Raw genomic sequence first — 6,482 nt, 5'->3', positions numbered from 1 at the left:
CGTGCTTTGATTAGACAAATTTTAAAGAAAACCCCCTATGAACTTTGGAAAGGAAGAAAATCAAATATTGCATATTTTCATATTTTTGGTTGCCGATGTTTTGTATTAAATAATGGTAAAGAAAGACTTGGTAAATTTGATGCAAAATCAGATGAAGCAATCTTTCTAGGTTACTCCTCTACTAGTAAAGCTTTTAGAGTTTTTAACAAAAGAACTTTAGTAGTTGAGGAGTCCATACATGTTGTTTTTGATGAATCTAACGATCTTCCTTCAAGGAAGAATGAGGGTGTTGATGATGCAGATCCTCTAATAGAAGGTATGAAGGAGATCACTCTGAAAGATTCAACAACACAAGAGGACGAGGAACAAGAAGACAAACATGATGAGAGAGGTGAAGAAATTCAAGAACAACCTCAAGGTACAAATGACCTACCCAAGGAATGGAGGTATGTTCACAATCACCCTAAGGAGTTGATTATTGGTGATCCTATGCATGGGGTAAAAACTCGTTCTTCACTTAGAGATGTATTTAATCATTGTGCTTTTGTATCTCATCTTGAACCAAAAACTATTGAAGAAGCTGAAAATGATCATAATTGGATTAATACAATGCAAGAGGAACTTAATCAATTTGAAAGAAATAATGTTTGGACTTTAGTATCAAGACCTAAAAACTATTCAATAATTGACACAAAATGGGTCTTTAGGAACAAATTAGATGAACATGGTAATGTAATTAAAAATAAAGCAAGATTGGTTGCTAAAGGATATAATCAAGAAGAAGGAATTGATTTTGATGAGACCTTTGCACCTGTTGCTAGATTAGAAGCCATTAGACTTCTACTTGCATATGCTTGCTTTATGAAATTCAAATTATTTCAAATGGATGTCAAAAGTGTATTTTTAAATGGATATATTGCTGAAGAAGTCTATGTAGAACAACCCCCTGGATTTGAAAATCATGCTTTTCCTAATCATGTTTTTAAATTAAATAAAGCTTTATATGGATTTAAACAAGCACCTAGAGCTTGGTATGATAGGCTAAGCAAATTTTTACTAAATAATGGTTTTTCAAGAGGTAATGTAGATACAACCCTCTTTATTAAAAGAAATCAAAATGATATGTTAGTAATACAAATTTATGTTGATGACATAATTTTTGGGTCTACTAATGAATCTCTTTGTCAAGACTTTGCAAAGCTCATGCAGGGGGAGTTCGAGATGAGCATGATGGGAGAACTTACCTTCTTCCTCGGACTCCAAATCAAACAAACAAAAGAGGGAATCTCCATCACCCAAAGCAAGTACACCAAGGAACTACTCAAAAGATTTAGAATGGAGAACTCCAAACCAATTGGCACACCTATGAGCCCCTCATGTAAGCTTGACAAGGATGATGAAGGTAAATGTGTAGACTTAAAATACTATAGAGGTATGATTGGCTCTCTATTATATTTAACTGCAAGTAGGCCTGATATCATGTTTAGTGTTTGTTTATGTGCTAGATATCAATCTAATCCTAAAGAATCTCATTTGAATGCTGTTAAAAGAATCCTTAGATACTTGAATGGTACTCAAACTCTAGGGTTATGGTACTCTAAGGACTCACTAATTGATTTATTAGGATATTCAGATGCTGATTTTGCTGGATGTAAATTAGATAGAAAAAGCACAAGTGGAACTTGCCAATTTCTTGGAGTTAACCTAATCTCCTGGTTTAGCAAGAAACAAAATTCGGTAGCACTGTCTACGGCTGAGGCCGAATACATTGCAGCCGAAAGTTGTTGTGCTCAAATCTTGTGGATTAAGCAATAACTCGAAGACTTTAGAATCAAACTTAATGAAACACCAATAAGATGTGACAACACAAGTGCCATAAATCTATCTAAAAATCCAATTCAACACTCAAGGTCCAAACATATTGAAATTAGACATCATTTTATAAGAGAACATATTCAAAATAAAAATATAATTCTTGAATATGTTTGCACTGAAAATCAATTAGCTGATATCTTTACAAAGGCCCTTAGTGAGGACAGATTCTGTGAAATTAGGAGAAATCTAGGAATTCTTGATCCATATGCCTAAATATTTCTCCAATTCCAAAGATTTGATGTCAAAAATTCTTTGAGCTCAATTTCCATCATCTCTCTTGGTTCTAAATGCTCAAGATTATCACTCTCACAACTTGTCACTGAGCAAAATTCCTTCTCTTAAAATTTTAAATTTTTCCAGAATTTATTCATATTTTCTCTGAATTTTTGAGTTTCATGAGTCGACCCCCTAGGGTCGACCCCTTGGCAAACTTGTAATTACTGCCAACTTTCCACGGGCTCTTTCTTTTTAATTGGAAGCCTGTTCATGAGCCGACTCATCTCTTCGTCTTCCTCCTTCCAAGAACCGACATCCTCATCCTCATTCTCTCCAAAACCAAGGATCTAGCTCAAGATTGTTCTCCCTTCTCCTCTCCATCACAAATCACCGCCTGGGAAAGAAGATTTTCGCATCTTTCCCCTTTGATTGAAATGGTTGGAGCGTGCCCTAGCCTCCACCGTTTTTCTCAAAACCGCCTCTTCTCTCCGCCAAAATCCCTCTCCATCCTTTTGTAGCCCTTCTTCCACTCATCCACTTGATCCTCCAAGTCTCTCTGCCTGCTGCTGTGGTGAGAATGGCTCCGAAGATGAAGCTCCCTCAGAGAAGAAAGTCAGTCCGTGAGCTAGAAGAAAATGTCCACAGAAAAAGGCAAGCTGCTCAGTCCTCCACTGCTCCCACTCCGACTTCTGTGTCAGCTCAAGGTCCCTCTCAGTCTTCCCTTAGCCCCAGTAAGATCCCTCTATCTGATAGGAAGGTTGAAATCGGAAAGAATGTAGATTTTAGATTCTTTGAAAAAGAGGGTTTCACCTTTGGAACAAAGATTAAAAATCAGGGTTGGGGTTTCTACTGCTCTCTTAAGGAAGTCACTTTTGTAGACCTAGTTAGAGAATTTTATCAGAATCTGCATTATGGGAATGGAACAGTGACTTCGACAGTTAAGGGAGTTGATATTTGTCTGGATCCTGTCATTTTGGGAGAAATACTTCATTTGTCCTGTGAGGGTTATTCTTACATGGAACTCCCTGTGAAGGAAGAGGGAATCAGTGTGATTTTAGGGGGAACCTACTCAGGAAGTTTGAATAAATTGGAAGCCAAAATTTTGTCTATTAAGATGAGGATCTTACATCAGTTAGTGACAAAGCTCTTCTTCCCTAGGAGTGGTAGGCATGATCTACTTTCTAGCAGAGATATTTGTATTATGTTTCATGTGATCACTCAAACCCCCCTAAACCTCCCGACATTAATGATTGAGCCCATGAGAGAGACACTGAACAGATCCAAGGTACATCTGCCTTTTGGTATGGCCCTTACACGAGTTTTTAAGAGGTTTGGAGTCAGCTTTAAGGGGGAGGCATCTACAAAGCTTTCTCATGTAGACACCATCAACCAACATACTCTGCACCGCATGGGATTTACTAAAACTGATGGTGGTTGGATCAAGGGTTCTGAGGAGAGAGCTGAGGACAGAGTAGAAGACAGAGCTGAAGAAGAAGGTCCATCATCTCCTATCCATGACTTCAGGGCTGCATCTCCAGATATCCAGTTTATTCCAGACCCAGAGGCTGGCCCTTCAGAGTTCACCAGGAGGCACACACCAGTACATCAGCCAGAGAGCAGTGCACCTTCTTCAGAGTTCAGACTGGCTGATGAACAGATCGAGCAGATATCTCAGCGTGTGGCTTCGTTGCTATCTCGACAGTGGAGCACTACTACATTTGCATCAGGGTCCACTTCATTAGATTCATCTGATCAGACCCTGATTCTCCATATCTCCACTGTGTTTCAGTTGATCTCAGATCAGTCTATTCGGATTCAGCAGCTAGAGGACACTGTTTGGAGACTGACTGGGAGAGTTCTTGACTTGCAGGAGCAAGTCCTAGCTTTGGCCCATCCTCAGCCATAGGAGTCCACTATTGAGGTCACAGACCTTACTGCAGAGGCTGGCAGGCTCAGAGGTGCATTGGAGGGTGGCTATGAGTTATTGAGGAGAGAGATCAGAGGCTCGAGTGAGCATGCATCTACTCAGTTCACTGCTCTACTTCAGTCTGTTTCTAGAGCACTGAACGTTCTTGATTCCATCAGACTCACTCTTTCAGTCCAGTCCTTGGCCTCTCAACGTTCTCAGCCTCCTAGTTCATCTCGCTCACCTGCTCGTGCCAGAGGCAGACGGGGTAGAGGATGTTCTTCTGGTCGAGATCCATCATCTCCTCACCCTATATCTGATGACTCCGATCCTTCTAGTCATGATCTTTACTGGATCCTGGGTGTTAGTCTCTTGTTCTTTCTAGGATCTGTATTTTGGGGCCATGTAATGACATTAGCTAGCTGACTTTTATGTTATGAAATTTGTATTGAAACAATTATGGTTTTAATCATCTTTTACCTATATATCTACTTTTTGTAATGATGTCAATCATCTTTTTGGTTATATATATTCTCCTTGTTGAAATATCTTCTCTTTGTTGATGATTGCTGTTAATGATTGCTGTATTAAGGGGGAGCAAACATCAATGATTAGCACTAGAAGTATTAAAGAGAAAACATATTCAGAAAAAGAGGGGGAGTCAACAATGTTTGATGATGTCAAAAAGGGAGAGAAATTAAAGAAAAAGCAACCCATCAAAAGCAAAACTACAAATTATGAGAAATTAAAGAAAAAGAAACCCATCAAAAGCAAAATTATAAATTATGAGAAATTAAAGAAAAAAAAATATATCAAAAGTAAAATTATTACATGACTTAAAAATACAATGAGTAAATTGCTAAGTACAATGCAAATGAGCAACCTTTAAAATTACTTCTTTAAATATGCTCTGATATGCTTTAAAATTCTTACTTGCTCTGATACATCTTAAATTTAACATGCTCTAATATACTTTACAAATTAACTCTTAGACATGCATTGACACACTTAATTATTTTTGCTCTAATACTAAAACTAAATAATCAAATGAGAATGAGCAAATTTTCAAGATACAGCTTGCTCTGATAACAAAAACAAATTTTCTGCTCTAACACCAAAATCACATAATCCAATGAGCAAATTTTCAAATCTTCAAGCAAATGGGCAAACTATTTATGCATATGACCATTTGTATCACATGCCAAAAGAATCAATATTCTTTTCAAGCATATGCACCTATAATGCATCCTTTTGAAATTCATGATTCACATAAATGCTTTTGTTCAAATATTTTGTCATCATCAAAAAGGAGAAGATTGTTGCTCCTAGATTGATTTTGATGATTACAAAGCAGATTGAAGGGGTACCAATATTTTTTATTTGAAAAAGTCTTTGTGCTCTTCAGGGGCAAAATCGTAATTTTATCAAAACCCTAATTTAATAGTATCATTTGGTAGAACAAAAGATTTGTGATCTATTGGCAAAAATTTTATTATTTTTGGACTTGTATTTTTGAAGTTATGCATGTTTGAAATCCATGAGTCGATTCATGAGTCAGCTCATGGCACAATGAGCAGTTTGGCACGCTGAATTTTTGGCTTGGCACGGCCTGTGAGTCGACTCATGAGTCGACTCTCAAGGCATGAGTCGACTCATGAGTCGACTCCTGCAGTTTTAGGCCAAAATTTACAGAACTCTGTTTTCTGGTTGCTTCAACAGAGGTCGACTCATGAGTCGACCCCTGAGGCATGAGTCGACTCATGAGTCGACCCCTGCGATGGGATTTTTCCGCAACGGCTAGTTTTTAACCCGTTTTAAGTGCTTTTAATGCTCATTTAATGTGGTCTAATGGCTCTTTTTCAGCCTAGAATATTTTTCTCTATTTCTTAAAGCTATAAAAGGATTCAAAGGTGGGAAACAAACAACAAGAAGAAAGAGAGAGTGCAAGAGATTAAAAAGAAAAAGAAGAGCATTCAAGAGAGCATTCAAGAGCATTCAAAAGAGAAAGGATTTCTCAAGCCAACTTTTCAGCCCTAATCAAGAGCTCATTTAAAGCTTCCAAGAAGCCATCAATCCAAGCTCACCAACTCCTCAAGTGCTCAATCAATTCTCCATCCACTTTGAGGAAATCCAAAAAAAAGGACTTCTTCTCTTGAGTAAAGTGTATTTAAAGTTATATTCGCTTATTAAAGGGGCTTTTCTTGTACTTATTTGTGCTATAAATTGTTTTACTCATTTTGAATGATTGTTTTTATTTTGGAGGGGTTTCAAAACAAGGGAAGGTTGACCCGAACCTAGAATCGGAGTGTATTGGGTTGGCTTGTACCCGAAAAATAAGTGGACTAGCTTGGGATAGCTAGTGTCGGAGTTTCCGACGTTTGTATTCGGGTTGAATACAAGTTTAGTGGATTGAAATTCCTAAGTAGGAGCTTGGGGAGTGGATGTAGGTGCAAGGTTGACACCGAACCACTATAAATCTTTGTGT

Source organism: Elaeis guineensis, chromosome 10 (assembly GCF_000442705.2).
Source record: "Elaeis guineensis isolate ETL-2024a chromosome 10, EG11, whole genome shotgun sequence".
In the NCBI taxonomy this organism is placed as follows: domain Eukaryota; kingdom Viridiplantae; phylum Streptophyta; class Magnoliopsida; order Arecales; family Arecaceae; genus Elaeis; species Elaeis guineensis.
Note: the sequence above shows the minus strand (reverse complement) of the source record.